The sequence below is a fragment of the Mytilus californianus genome, unplaced genomic scaffold (genome assembly GCF_021869535.1).
Source record: "Mytilus californianus isolate M0D057914Y unplaced genomic scaffold, xbMytCali1.0.p SCAF_20, whole genome shotgun sequence".
Classification (NCBI taxonomy): Eukaryota; Metazoa; Mollusca; class Bivalvia; order Mytilida; family Mytilidae; genus Mytilus; species Mytilus californianus.
The window spans coordinates 10478400-10495161 of NW_026262669.1; the positions used below are offsets into that span (position 1 = coordinate 10478400).

Genomic DNA, 16762 nt, shown 5'->3' on the forward strand with positions numbered 1-16762 from the left:
AAAACGTGTCAATAGAGAAGACGGATCTAGACACACGTATGCAGCACCTGTGATCATCCCAAATGTCAGATTAGGTTTGTGTTGATTTCTGTATCATTTTCTGATTTTTGACTTGATAACGTTATTCTGTTTTAGCGAAGGTTTTGTCTATTTTTATTTTTTGGTTGTCCTCTTGGTGTCTTTTGGCTTTTTTTATGAATCAAGTTTAAGACAAGAGGCAGTGTTCCCGCCCTTTATTTCAAATAGCACAAAGAAGGGTTTGATATAGCACTGTTTTCCCAAAATAACGACATCTCATTCATAACACACCCTATTTTAAAATCTTTTTAGATATCATGGTAAAGAAACAAAACACGTGGTAACAACTGTGGAATTAAAAGTAGGACGTTTTACCGGCATTAGATAGTCTATATCCTATATCGTAAATCTGGTATCATTTGCAATAAACATTCTAGTGTAAACTGCCGGTTTTAGTCAGGGACTCAGAATCGACAGTATATTTTTTCTTTTTTTTTCTTCCCGATAAAATTGCAATTTTAAGTCATTAACATCATTATATATTTAAACTTTTGGAAGTCATTAATTGTTATTTAATGTGTTTACTATATAGGTACGAAAGTTAAAGTTGTTTTTCTTGCAGTAAAACCGTGAATGCAAGTCCGCTAATACCACGACTGTTTGTTTTAACAGTTTGAAAACCTTGACATCGACAAGGATGACTGCACGCAAGTGAAAATGATATCCACATACCATGTTTGATACAAAATTAAGGAGACATGGTACAAAACTCTAAAGGTTTTAATGAGCATGTATCGCTTATCTAGGATCATGTGCATTTTTAACAATGGACACTCACCGATATTTTAGATTAGAATAGGAAGCAAAACAAAAATCCTTTCTTGTTGATCTTGTATTGCTGATCATTTGTTATCTGGTTGCAGATTATCTCTACCTTCTCAAATTGTATGCCCCCTAAAATCGTCTTTCAAGGCCAATCACGCCTATAAAGAGTCTACTAACAATTGTGCCGATATATGACTAGTTTTTTGTGAGTTATTTTTGCTATCTAAAGTATACATATATATTCATAATAGTGTTCAAGATAAAAAACAGAAACGCTAAATATTGGTTATATCGTCATTAAAGAGTAAGAACTCCGAAATGGAGTCGAAGGACGATTTCGGCAATATATATATTGACGTTTTTGTAAATCTTATCTAGCTTTTCATTCGTCCTATTTAAAGTGTTTTTCTTTTATAGTTTCAAGAAGATAGACAAAACACTAAAAAATTGTTTAATGTGTTTGAGCTTTTGATTTTTTCGTTTGATAATGGACTTATAAAAAGTAATAAATCCAATAAGGAGAATGTGTCATGGTAGTAAAACAATCAAAATATGTTAAAAGCCCAATAACTTCTTTAACAATGGATGAATCATTATGGCAAATATTCCTACCAATGGTCTGAGAGGAGTAGCATTCTCAAGGTTTCATCCTTACAATAATTTCAAAACATAGTATAGAACCCAAAACACCTGTCAAATGGTAAGATTAAAATTACGCCACAATATGGTCAATTCCACATGATGACAACAAATCCTACCAAATACGAGAGGTTTCTGTCAAATGGTATCAGAGGAGTTGGGTACACAAGGTGTTGAGGTCACCATACTGAAAACAAATTGTAAAAGTCGCAATTTAAAATTTGGTCCATCATACATGGTAAATGTAGATTTTGAGCCTGCTCATCTTTGTTGCTATGTAAATTTCAATATATCTGTTTTTGTTTCCAAAATAATATTCTTCACTAAGCATGGATCATTAATGAGTAATATCAAAGACAGGACGACTTGGAGTCAGAATAATGTGTTTGGATAGGGTAACATGTCTTATCTTGTAAATTAGCACGTTAAAAATAAGGCTCAGTTTGTCGGTTTATTACAAAGAAGGGTTGACATTCATATATCATGTCCTAACCCTGAATTTACAAGTAGTCTTTAGTTCATCCATTACATGGTTTGGTCATATTGAAGTTTTAGTAGATCTTGCATTGCTGATCATAATTGCTGTTTGTAGTTTATACTTATCGACCAAAAACAGTACAACATAAATATCTAACCCCAAGGCAAATCCGAAAAGGTGAAGTCCATAAAATCTGACAACATCAAAAGATATAATTCAACGGAAAAATGAAAATCAATTGACATATTCCTGATTTGGTACAAGCATTTTCCGCAGAAAATGGTTTGTTAAACCTTCCACGTGTATGACAGGTTTTTTTTAAATTTGCATTTGTAATAACAGGATAATTAGTCAAAACTCATTTATAGCCAATAACTTCTATCATGATTTATCAAATTGATTCAGTGATTTTGTTTTTGATATACTAAGCAAACAATGAGGCATAAATTATCATTAGATGACAAACTTATAAGGTGTCATGCAATGGTTGGATCATATGGGCATTTATAGAAATTGTATCACTTATCAACTAGCTGTTTACAGTTTCTATCAATCCATTTTAGTTTGATAGATAATTGACAAACTAGTCATAAAGAGAGGGCATACTATATTTATAATGTTTGTTTTTCAGATTAACATGGTAAAGGTACCTACAAACATCTCATTAACTTCAGATTAACATGATAAAGGTACCAACAAACATCTCATTAACTTCAGACTAACATGATAAAGGTACCTACAAACATCTCATTAACTTCAGATTAACATGACAAAGGTACCTACAAACATCTCATTAACTTCAGATTAACTTGATAAAGGTACCTACAAACATCTCATTAACTTCAGATTAACATGATAAAGGTACCTACAAACATCTCATTAACTGCAGATTAACATGATAAAGGTACCTTCACACATCTCATTAACTGCAGATTAACATGATAAAGGTACCTACAAACATCTCATTAACTTCAGATTAACATGATAAAGGTACCTACAGACATCTCAATAACTTCATATTAACATGATAAAGGTACCAACAAACATCTCATTAACTTCAGATTAACATGATAAAGGTACCTACAAACATCTCATTAACTTCAGATTAACATGATAAAGGATCCTACAAACATCTCATTAATCCAGATTAACATGATAAAGGATCCTACAAACATCTCATTAACTTCAGACTAACATGATAAAGGATCCTACAAACATCTCATTAACTTCAGACTAACATGACAAAGGTACCAACAAACATCTCATTAACTTCAGATTAACATGATAAAGGTACCAACAAACATCTCATTAACTTCAGATTTACATGATAAAGGATCCTACAAACATCTCATTAACTTCAGATTAACATGATAAAGGATCCTACAAACATATCATTGACTTCAGACTAACATGATAAAGGATCCTACAAACATCTCATTAATTTCAGACTAACATGACAAAGGTACCTACAAACATCTCATTAACTTCAGATTAACATGATAAAGGTACCTACAAACATCTCATTAACTTCAGATTATAAATGATCAATGTAAATTAGGTCAATGTCAGTTAACGAGATCATGAAAGAAAGCAATAAATGTTGTCGTTCTTTTTATGATTTTTATATGACAGTGTATTAATTAGCATATGCAGTTAAAACTTCTCTCCCCCCAAATCATATGTCATCAAAGGAAGATCTCTTGTATCAATGTATAGTTGTAATTAGAATAGGACTGGTTATTTCCCTAAGTCACAAGTTATAATATTTTCCTTTTTTCAGGAAATAAATCGATAGAGATCTCAGATTGAAAGCAACGTTTGTTTTCTAAAACAAAATGTTCACTAAGTTTTCGTCTTGTATACTCTTTTTGTGTCAATAAATTTGTTCAAATATTTAATATGTTTGCTTTACTGTCTTTGTATAAAAGTGACACTTAACATCCACGCATTCCAATATCAATCCGAATTCCGATAGCAAAAAATCTTATTCGGAAGACTCCGTATACATACTTTTAGTATTTTATTGTAATTATATTACAAATTAATGATCACATGATGCTAGTATTACTAGACTTGCAATTGCTTTACATCAATCCGACACTACTTTTGTGTTTCGGCGGTTTTTGTATTATATGCTAATGATAAATGTATAACATTTATGAATGGGTTTAAGCATTGTAGGCCCTTAGGCACTTAGATGTAGTATCAATACACATGTCAAAGGCATGCACACCAAAGGTGTCACAGACCACTTCACACTTAAGTACCCCAACAATGGCAATCAAACCAATCACGTCCCGGGCATATGCACATCATGCCTAAAATACCTAACTTTGTATAAAAGTGACACCTAACATCCACATATTCCAACATCAATCCGAATTCCGATAGCAAAAAATCTTATTCGAAAGACTCCGTATACATACTGTTAGTATTTTATTGTAATTATATTACAAAATAATGATCACATGATGCTAGTATTACTAGACTTGATGTAAAGCAACTGCAAGTCTAGTAATACTAGCATCATGTGATCATTATTTTATAATATAATTACAATAAAATACTAATAATATGTATACGGAGTCTTCCGAATAAGGTTTTTTGATAACGGAATTCGGATTGATGTTGGAATACGTGGATGTTAGGTGTCATTTTCATACAAAGTTTGCATTTGGGACTGTGTCCCATTGGAACCCTCCTTTGTATCATCATTTAGTTGGCGATCCGTGTTCCTAATCTTTCTGGAATTCGATACTAATTAACCTTGTTTGTATAAATAATTTTGGCGATGCCATTACGACGGAAAAGCTTGTCAAACATTAACATATGTTAAATGTCACTGAAACAATACGCTTACTCAGTTCAAAAAGTTATTTATTGTTTCGGGAAAGGAAGTACGGCACCTTTGGTCAATCCTTTCTGATTCACATAATTGGCGTTACTGTCACATTAGTACTTCAAACATTTTGTTGTTGAAAACAGATTCTGGAGAAAATGCATATAATATCAGTGATAATTTATCACGTTAAAAGAGAAACACTGAGGATATTCTTCATGTGAAATCTTTGGAAATCCAAAGCACACAGAAAGCTTTTTTCAACGAAACATTTCATGATTAGGACATATAAATCGAAAGAAATTGTTGCATTTTCTCGTGGTCAGAATAAGGAATAAACAATAAATATTTTATTGGTTAATTTGAAATAACTAGTGCTTGGCACTTGATACCTAGTGAAGATAAACAATAATATTTATTGTTTTATTGATAATGTAATTTTGGAATTTATATTTTCCATTAAATTGGTATGTACTGAAGTACTTGTTACTCTTAACATAATTACAGACGTAACTGAGCCAATGAACATCAGTTCAGGCAAATACACCACGCCTCCTACCATTTTGATTTGTTGATATTACATTGATAATAGTCTTTCAGATACTAGTCTCTGTGATTACAGAAATGGATAGACATTATAAGAAATATGCAAAAAGAAATAAACATAAACGAAGGCTGAAAAATAAAGCTGCAATGCAGCAAAGTAAGCTAAAACTTATGCTATCACAAGCTAGGAAACAGCTTGTTAATCTTTCGCATAGAAAATTAACTGATGACGAGTATTTGGTATTATCCAGAGGTTTGAAATTCATTCCTTCACCGTCAGTCAAAAAGACAATGCAGGATTTATTAGATGATTTCGATGAATTAGCCAGGAAAATGGGATATCGTTACTTATATCATGGTAACTTGGATGAAATTCATCCCTTCAGAGTTAAATCTGGACACACACCACCTTTAACCTGCAACACCCTTGAAAATTACTTGTTTAATACAAAGTATGAATTATCTTCAATGCAAATTCGAAAATTTCAAAACAATTTAAGTGTTTCAGAGAGGTCCGGCATTTCTTCTCTGTTAAATGATGAATCATTAAGAAAGCCGATAAAAGTAATAATGTTGTTATTTTAGATAAGGTCAATTACCTACTTGAAGACGATCGCCAATTAAATACACAACATTACACCAAATTGGAAGATTTTGACCTAAAAGCACTTAGATGTGATATCAATACATATGTCAAAGGCATGTACATCGAAGGTGTTATAGATTACTCCACATTTAATTACCTTAATATTGGTTATCAAATCAATTATGGGCCTGGGTACATGCATATCTTGCCTAAAATACACCGATTAAATGAATCGGAATTAGTAAAAGTCAATAAATATGGGTTTTACATTGAAAACATAATGCCGCCATGTCGGCCAATCATTTCTCAGATTGGTACTGTTACGGAATTTATTGGACGCTATATCGATTATTTTCTAGTACCTATAGTACAGAAACAACACACTTATATACAAGATACGTCTGATCTAATATACAAGTTGGAAAGGATTAGGCCTATTGCAGATTGCTTGCTTTGTAGCTTTGATGTAGTATCAATGTACACTAATTGTCCGATTAATGAATTATTATCGGCAGTTAGAATTTCGTATGATCAGTTTGATAAATCCGATACAAAATCAAATGCCCACCTACGGATGATTTAATCTATCTCCTCAGATCAATTTTAGAGAACAACATTTTTGATTTTAATAGACAGCTTTATAAGCAAAAAATAGGCGCCGCGATAGGAGCAGTGCCAAGCCCGGAAATCTGTGATATACTCATGTATAGAATTATTAAAGAAATTCTTTCTAAGTTTGAACATAGAAAAAATATCTTTTTCTATTGTAGGTATCGTGATGACACTAGAATTTTCATCTAAAGAAATAATATTTCTTGATGTTGATATTTTCAAAGGAACGAGGTTTTCTAATAAAAACATCCTGGATGTGAAAACACATTTTAAACCAACAAATGCTTTCCTTTGTCTGCATCGTAAAAGCTGTCACAGTCGACCCGTGTTTGCAGGTTTTATAAAGGGCGAAGTTATCAGATACATTAGAACAACAAATAATGCTGATGATTTACAACATATTTTGTTACAGTTCAGATTGAACTTAATAAAAATGAGGATACAAGGAGATTGAAATCGAACAGTATATAAATGAGGCATTATCATGTGATAGATCAGAAAATAGGCCAAAAAACACACAAAGGAAATTCCTTTAGTATTGGCAACGAAATTCAATCCTTGCATTCATAAATTAAAACAATGTCTTAGTAAACATTGGGATCTACTTAAACAGGATGCGGTATGCATAAAAATATAGCAGATCTATTGACAACGACAAAATTAAAATAAACTAATAGGTAAATCCCTGATGATCGCGGGCCTACAATGCTTAAACCCATTCATAAATGTTATACATTTATCATTAGCATATAATATAAAAGCCGCCGAAACACTAAATTAGTGTCGGATTGATGTAAAGCAATTGCAAGTCTAGTAATACTAGCATCATGTGATCATTATTTTGTAATATAATTACAATAAAATACTAATAGTATGTATACGGAGTCTTCCGAATAAGATTTTTTGCTATCGGAATTCGGATTGATGTTGGAATAAGTGGATGTTAGGTGTCACTTTTAAACAAAATGTACACATTACACCAATACCATATATCAAATATAATTAATATAAAAAAGAAGATGTGGTATGATTGCCAATGAGACAACTCTTCACAGGAGATTAAATGACACAGAAATTAACAACTATAGGTCGACGTACGGACTTCAATAACGAGCAAAGCCCATACCGCATAGTCAGCTATAAAAGGCCCCGAAATGACAAATGTAAAACAATTCAAACGAGAAAACTAACGGACTAATTTATGTACAAAATAATGAACGAAAAACAAATATGTAACACAGCAACAAACGACAACCCAATCAATTACAGGCTCATGACTTGGGACAGGCACATACATAATGTGGCGGGGTTAAGCATGTTAGCAGGGACAATGGTGTAACAGTAAAACATAAGAACGAATTATAAAAATCAGTTGAAAAAGGCTTAACGCATCAGATGGATACAAATAGAAATACATATAACAAAACAAACGGAGTGGACGTGGCCGGTACTTGTACATCCCAACAATAAAAAGACAATAAGAACAGATCTGAGAGTACTCGCAGTTACTGACAGCTAGTTCAAAGCCCAAAACAACAAATACAAAAAAGCATGCATCTAAACTAAATTATCAATCAGTACATATCCAACATCCAATGGGTTTTGCATTAAGACGTCATAAACAGTCAGAGATTAACATGACCTTGTGCAATGCCAAGATACAGGTATTAGAATCGGTTTATTTAAAGGGTCGATAAGTTTACCAGGATCGTTTCTAAATTTCTGGGCACGGTAAACATCATCTCCGTAAAAATAAGGACGTGCAATCCTGTTTAAAATAAGTTTTCTACAGGTACAACCAAACTTCAAAACCAAATCTTTATATCTATGGAAGAATTAAGTAAAGGTTTTAAGTAATTTGTGGTAACGAAATCCCTGACTTAATAATTAACTGGTAATAAATAGATAACGTTAAGTAAAATCAAAAACTTCACAACAGACACGGCATAGCGAACGAGTTGTGATATATAAACGCCGTATGATGGTGCCAACGGAACATCACCATCCAAGAAAGGAAAATTAAAAATAGGGAACGAAAAATCGTCCCTTTTGTCGTAAATTTTAGTTTGGAGTTTCCCGTGTAAAACTGAATATCTAAATCTAGGAAAGGACAGGTATTACCGTTTATATTTGATTTATTTAAAGTAAGTTCATTTGGGTAAATTTCGGCAGTATATTTAGAAAATTCTTGATTATTTGATGAAAAAAATATCATCAAGATAACGGTAAGTCTTGTTGAATTTATCAATTAAATGCAATTTAGACGTATCTTTACTGAGTTTGGTCATAACCAGTGATTCATAACAGTGCAAGAACAAGTCTGCTATTAAAGGGGCGCAGTTAGTGCCCATAAAAATACCTACAACCTATCGATAAACTTTGTTGCCGAAACGTACATAAAAATTATCAAGGAGAAAATTAACAGCTTCAATCATCTCATCACACCTCCAGTAAGTATATCTAGCATATTTACCTTTGTCATTAGAAAAGTAGGCTTTAAATGAGTTGCAGCAAATATATTTGCATCCCGATTTACCAAACGACCAATTTAATGAAATAGGAAAACTTTTGTTTGATAAGGTTGTGTCGAAGTGTAGTGTAATGAGTTGAAAAGTCAAAACTGTCATCAGAATCAAAAAGACCATCAAAAGCACGTAATTTATCTAAAACATCCAAAGATTTGTTTACTCTCCAAAGATAGTTAATTCCACTATTTCCATATGTTTTAATACAAAAGTAAATGATGAGTTCTTTGCTAGTAGTTAAAGAACTAGTTAAAAGTACTGAAGGATTAGTTGTAGAACACTTTCTAGAGGCCTAGATGAAACAATATTTTACTGGTTTTTTGTGAAGTTTAGGTAACCAATACATAGTAGGGACCTTCAAATGTTCTGAAGAGGCCTTTAGCTGTGATGTGGTTATGATATGTTTGTTTACAATATGACTCTCTGTAGAGCGCACGGACTTGAATGTAGATGAATTTAAAATTTCATTCTTAAGAACGTCCATGTAGTATTTACGGCATACCACCACCACATTGTTGGCTGCTTTGTCGGCCGGTACAAACACAAACCGCTTTGAAAGTTCTTGAAGTTTATTTCTTATTCTGGAAATAGGCGTATTATGTACTCTTTTATATATTTCTGAATTATTTTCAAAATGTGATATACGAATATCCACAACACTCATACATTTATTTAAATAAGAATCAAGAGTTTTTTTTTTTCTGTTGACACCAATTTTTACAATACGATTAAATAGCGTCTTTTGTGACCTGACGACACTGTTTCCAATCTATTTTAAATGGAAGACAATATTTTGGTCCTTTTTCAAAAAGTTTTTTACCTTTCTGTCTTAAACGATACTGAGGTCCCCTGTAATAACATGGCAATAATGATCATATCTAAAATGTTTCAAGTTAGAGGAGTATTATTTTCTACATTGACGTCTGATGTTTACTGACGTATAATAAAAAATGAAACCTCTGCTGGTTTTTTTGTATATGTACGAAATAATAGGTGGTTCTGTGTTATCAAAATAGGGAGGTATATAGTTTTGAACGATAGAGTCATTTAATATACTCGATAAAATGATAAACTCAATACCTCTGTTAATATATTAAATTTTCAGAAAGTGCCGTTCATGATCTTCAGGTTTATCGATACGCGGGAAGACCATGTGGTGGCAAACTGCTGTAATTATAAGCGAATATTCATAGAGTAGGCTGAAGAAAGATATTGTTTCACACTCCTTGAAAATATCATGTAATTTACTAATTGGTATTTGACCCAGTTTACATAATAATTGATGCCTACCATTGCTATTTAAATATATATAGGAGATCATCAAGTGTATAATTTATACGATGTTTAACTCGTTGATTTCGATTGATACGTTTGCCATGATACAATATGCATGATATAAATGGAAGAAGTTTTAGATATGTTCCCTTGTCCAAGTATATTGTCATTTAGACCCAGGGACTATGCTGTCTGCAGTCGTTTAATCCAAGACAGTTCGATAATTTTACGCGATTGCTCTTTTTGTTTCTGCATCATTTCGAGTGGTTGGAATCTTATAAATTTAATATTGTGGTTGTGTTTACCTAAATGTTGGTAAATTATACTTTAGAATTTCTTAGGTTTTCGGAGCGGTATAGATTTGTCTGTGTTCGTCTGAAAAATCCCCGTCCTGTTAGTCCCTATAATTCATGCATTTGAGAACCAGTCCTAATTATGAAAAGTAGGCATTGACCAATGAGTCATAGAAATAAAGTCGAGATCATATGAACTCTTCCAGACAGATATGTTCACCTTACAATCATAAGAAACCACGTTACATAACATTGTCCAATGAACCAGAAGAAAAGGACGAGGTAAGGAAATAACTGCCGTTGAGACCTTGCGATAATTTTATACACCAAATATAGATGACCAATTGCTTATAGTAATTGAGAAACAGACCAACAGGCGTTGCATGCATGAATGAACCATGAAAATGGTGTCAAGCCCAGATGAAACCTGCAAGTATGTTTATAGAATTGAGAATGGAAAAGGGGGATGTGTCATAGAGAAAACAACCCGACCAAAGAGCAGATAACAGCCCCTTTGTTATGTTATTTTCTCATATAAAAGATGTCCCCTAAGTCTTATTATCTTTTTTACTATCTGCTGTTTAACATTAAACTTGTTTTAAAAGGGTTTCAGTCAATGCATATTTTATACTTTAGTCCTCAGACGGCCCATTTAACTATGTGTGTTCTTAAAATGTTTGATAATCTGTTAAGTTAGATTTACTGTATACCGCCATCTTTGATTGTAAAATAGCAGTTCACAATAGGTCTAATTCTTTGCTTAAATCTGCAAATTTTGCGACATATTGGCAAGTAATGTGATAGATTGTTTATTGGAATAAAACACATGCGTGATTTATTGCATTATTTAGAATGATAGAGAAATTTTCATTTTTTACTTGTAGCATGAAAACAAGATCGGCGACACCATTTTTTCTTAACATTTTCTTCACGCATATTTTAAAACCTTTTTTTTTTTATTCACAAAAAAAAAGAAAAAACAATCTATGCAAATATGGACAATTTTGCAAGACTTGTATCTTGACAAAAAGCATAGTGACCCATACTTTTTATAATATTTAAAAAAAAAACATGGAAAATCTACATTCTGGTAAAGTATGAACAAGTTCTATCCGAGAAAATATTAACCAATGATCCACCTTAATCAGGCAAATATCACCTTTTATGTTTTTAGGTTATATGTCTTCGGGCATTCATAGCAATTTCTTTTTACTTCTTTTTTTGGGGGGTGGGGGGATGAACAACTTTTATGTAAACAAATGTTAGTGTGATGTTTTTTATTTTTAAAATCTGTACGTCGGGACTGGAGAAGAGTCGTCTTATTTTCGTTTAAGTTTTAGATCTGCTATTTTGCAGCGCTACAAGCTCACTATCAATTGATGATTATTTATTTTGAAATGTTTCCAAAAAATATGCGTTCTGGCTGGCGTCTTGGTTTGTTTGAAAGTGTAAACAAAATCATTGCAGGAGTGTTTTCCAGTCTCAATCGATGATGACACAGCCCATATTTGCTATGATAGTGCAATGTTCAAGTGCTAATTAATGAAAAATAAGCGAAAAAGCATGATGTCATTTGCAAACAAGATTTAATAAAATTTGAAAAAGACTTAATGAAGGGATTACAGTGAAACAACATCAGGGGGTCTGCATTTGTACTCCATCAAAAGTTGGAAGGTTAGTAACAGAAATTGATGAGTTTTTATTACCTGGACTTTTACGCTAGAAGCTACTAAAGAATTTGAGCATGTGTCTCACACTTTTCTATGGAAATGAATGTCGTATGTTGTATTGTAAACGAGCATCTACCAGAAACACATGGTCATTTTCTATTTTTTTTTTTTTTTGGGGGGGGGGGGATTATTTTTTAGCATTGCTTTTCTTATTTCATATTTTTTTTCTGATTGCATGACTTCATGGCATGAATTATAACACACTCTTTTTAAATGTCTGAAATTATTAAGAAACCAAGGTTTTAACTCCCTAAGGTAACATTGACCTTCAATGAACCTAATCTTTTAAAGTTCTTTTTTTCATAATGCAAATCCTAAGGTATGTAAATGCTTAAATGTATCGGCGTGCCTTTGAACTGAACCTCATCATAAATTAAAACTATGTAGATGTCCATATATCACTTACCTAAGTCAATGAAGAAAATCTTAAAATTACAGTATGAAAATATGATAATGGATGGCTCGAGGACTTTTCCAATGGTTTCTACAGGAGAACAAATTAATTCTAAATGAAATTAAAATATAACTTAAATATCAAAATACTGAATTGTGTCTTCTAGGGAACACTTACATGGACGTCTTTTTTATACAATACAGGATAAATTCATATAATATTTAGATAATACCGTCATAAATACGCATGTTATTTTGTTCGTTCTTCACTAAGCAGCCATAAATTAATACTTATTATATTAGTACTTATTCATTGAAGTATACGGTGTATCCCATATCTTTTTCATTCATAAAACTATATACATTATGTTATAAAACACTTACCTTAATCAATGAATGAAATATTTCAATGACAGTGTGACACAATGATACAGGTTTTTTTTTTACCTGAAACACACTTTTTAATTGAACACAAATCATCGATCAGAACGCTGTTCCTATTATTAGATTCCTTACTCATAATATTATGTTTGTAAGCATAATACTCGATTTTTTACCGTGCAAAAGTTTTAATATGAAGGGCTTTTTTTTTATTTTTCCAAATATAAGGCATGATCCTTAAATCTTATTTCTTTTCGTTTCAATCTGCTGTTCAAATCTCAGATTGCATTTGAATGCATTCAGTTGATGAACTTTTAATACTCTAGTCTTCCGTGTGTGCTTGCAGTTTTTGTTGTTTTAAATTCTATACAGTCTGTAAAGTTAATCTGGCAAAGATTACTATTTATGAATAAACAAGAGTGCACACGCTGAAATGTCTAGCCTTCTTTACTAATAATTGATATTATGTTGATAGTCCCAAATATAAAGCTTAATTACAACTGTCACATAAACTTAACATTAACCAAGTAAACTAAACATTGACCAATGAACCATGAAAATGAGGTCAAGGTCAGATGAACCATGCTAGGCAGGCATGTACAGCTAACAATTCTTTCATACAACAAATATAGTTGACCTATTGCTTATAGTTTAAGAAAAAAAGACCTAAACACAAAAACTTAATACTGAGCAATGAACCTTGAAAATGAGGTCAAGGTCAAATAAAACCTGTGTGACTGACATACAGATCATAAAATATTTCCATACACCAAATATAGTTGAACTATTACATACAGTATTAGAAAAAAAGACCAAAACTCAAAAACTTAACTTTGACCAATGAACCATGAAAATGAGGTCAAGGTCAGATGACACCTGCCAGCTAGACATGTACACCTTACAATCATTCCATACACCAAATATAGTAGACCTATTGCATACAGTATTAGAAAAAAAAGACAAAAACTCAAAAACCTAACTTTGACCACTGAACCATGAAAATGAGGTCAAGGTCAGATGACACCTGCCAGCTAGACATGTACACCTTACAATCATTCCATACACCAAATATAGTAGACCTATTGCATACAGTATAAGAAAAACAGACCTAAACACAAAAACTTAACTATACCCACTGAACCATGAAAATAAGGTCAAGGTCAGATGACACCTGCCAGCTAGACATGTACACCTTACAATCATTCCATACACCAAATATAGTAGACCTATTGCATACAGTATTAGAAAAAAAAGTCATAAACTCAAAAACTTAAATTTGACCACTGAACCATGAAAATGAGGCCAAGGTCAGATGACACCTGCCAGCTAGACATGTACACCTTACAATCATTCCATACACCAAATATAGTAGACCTATTGCATACAGTATAAGAAAAACAGACCAACACACAAAAACTTAACTATAACCACTGAACCATGAAAATAAGGTCAAGGTCAGATGACACCTGCCAGCTAGACATGTACACCTTACAATCATTCCATACACCAAATATAGTAGACCTATTGCATACAGTATTAGAAAAAAATATATATATAAGTGCCTATAAATAGCAGCACATGACATACAAATCTATGGGAGTGTGGATTAATCAGTACAGAGATTAATTCAATTACACAAATAAAATTATAGATTGCCTAACAATGTAATTTTGTGTGAAAGAACTACCCTCTTACATTACAATGTAATTTTGTGTGAAAGAACTACCCTCTTACATCCAAGATACGACTGATTATCTAAAGAAAATGGAAAGCCTCAATCCTCTACCAAGCAATACTATACTTGCATCCATGGACGTGTCTTCTTTATATACCAACATTCCACAAGACGAAGGAATAGCAGCGTGTGAAGAGGTATGGAACACTCGTAGTGAAAAAAATCCTCCAACTGAGTGCCTTGTTACACTTCTGAAACTAGTGCTAGAGAACAACAACTTCTCTTTCAATGAAAAACATTATCTCCAGATAGACGGTACTAGTATGGGCACAAAAATGGCCCCGTCATATGCCAACATATTTATGGGCCAACTTGAAAAACGCCTCTTGGCTAGTGCTCCATACCAGCCCTTATCATGGTTCCGATTCATTGACGATATTGATTTCAAATGGACAGATTCACAAGAACATCTTAATGAATTTCTAGGACACTGTAACTCTTTCCACCATTCAATAAAATTTACATATGAATCATCTATGGAGAAAATAAACTTCCTCGACACTACGAGTTACATCAAGAACGGAACCATTATAACGGACCTTCATACCAAACAAACGGACAAACATCAATTCCTTTCTCCTAAAAGTTGCCATCCTAAACACTGCTCCCGTGGCATCCCATTCAGCCAGGCATTGCGAATCAAGAGAATATGCTCTACTGAAAATACGCAAAATGCTAGACTTGGACAACTACGTAAACATCTAGTTGTTCGAGGATACAATAACAACATCATTGATAGCGCTTTCGAAAGAGCAAACAAAACTAGTCGCCAAGAACTTCTAGAGTACAAAGATAAGAATAAAGCAGCTAACAGAACACCCCTTGTACTCACTTACCATCCTGATTTTAAAAATGTGTCTTCCATTGTTCAGAAGCATTGGAAAATTATAGAAAATGATTCAAATCTTAAAAAAGTATTTTCCTCACCACCAGTCATGGCCTTCAGAAGACCTAAAAACATCCGTGACAAATTAGTGACATCTGTATTAGCAAAGCAGCCTACTCCATCTCCCGGTTGCTACAAACAATGTGGTCGAAGGAACTGCTTGTGTTGTAAAGCTGCCAATACAAACAGTTCTTTCATCAGCTCCGTTACTAAACAAAATTATACCATCTACTCAAATTCCAACTGTAAAACGGAGAACTCAATTTATATATTAACATGTGACACATGTGGCATTCAGTATGTGGGAGAAACAATGGACAAATTTAATATTCGGCTCAATAACCATCGTTCATGGTACAAAACAAACAAAAACTGTCCTCTCACAAGACATCTTCGTTCAACGAAACATTCTTTTGATAATGTTACCTTCCAAATCATAGAAGTCAACACCGAGTGGGACACCACGGCGAGAAGGAGAAGAGAAAAAATTTTTGGATCCACCAACTCCACACTTTAGAACCTGATGGTCTTAACGAAAAAGATGAGAAAAGATACAGGAAAGATAAAGAATAATTTAGTACACAGCATCGTCCTTTTTATCCTGTAATATTGGCCAATGGACGTTGCTAACTTCAACTACCAATTTTGTAAAAATCTTGAACTTCATCCAAATTATGTATTATTTTCAAGGCAGCTAAATTCAAGTGCAACATATACATTGAGCTGCAAAAGTTTCTTATCATCTACATCCGATTTCACCTGGATAGATGCACGCTTGATGAAGCTAGTTAGTCTAGCGAAATATTGCGTTTATTTTCATCATTTTGTAAATATTTTAAACATTCTTATATTTACATACTAAATAGTGTGTTAAAATTACATTGTTAGGCAATCTATAATTTTATTTGTGTAATTGAATTAATCTCTGTACTGATTAATCCACACTCCCATAGATTTGTATGTCATGTGCTGCTATTTATAGGCACTTATATATATATATA

General features: G+C 32.7%; 1 protein-coding gene and 1 long non-coding RNA gene across 2 annotated transcripts in view; one reads left to right on the forward strand and one right to left on the reverse strand.

Annotated features, from left to right (window-relative positions):
* LOC127731748 (multiple epidermal growth factor-like domains protein 10) overlaps nucleotides 1-16762 on the reverse strand; it is a 455295-nt gene that overhangs the window by 329956 nt on the left and 108577 nt on the right. The gene's annotated exons all lie outside the window — the stretch shown is intronic.
* The window catches only part of LOC127731770 (uncharacterized), a 243318-nt gene that overhangs the window by 73373 nt on the left and 153183 nt on the right, over nucleotides 1-16762 (forward strand). Inside the window, exon 2 of the long non-coding RNA XR_007995747.1 lies at nucleotides 14294-14393. This is a non-coding gene — a long non-coding RNA (uncharacterized LOC127731770). The remainder of the gene's footprint in view (nucleotides 1-14293; nucleotides 14394-16762) is intronic.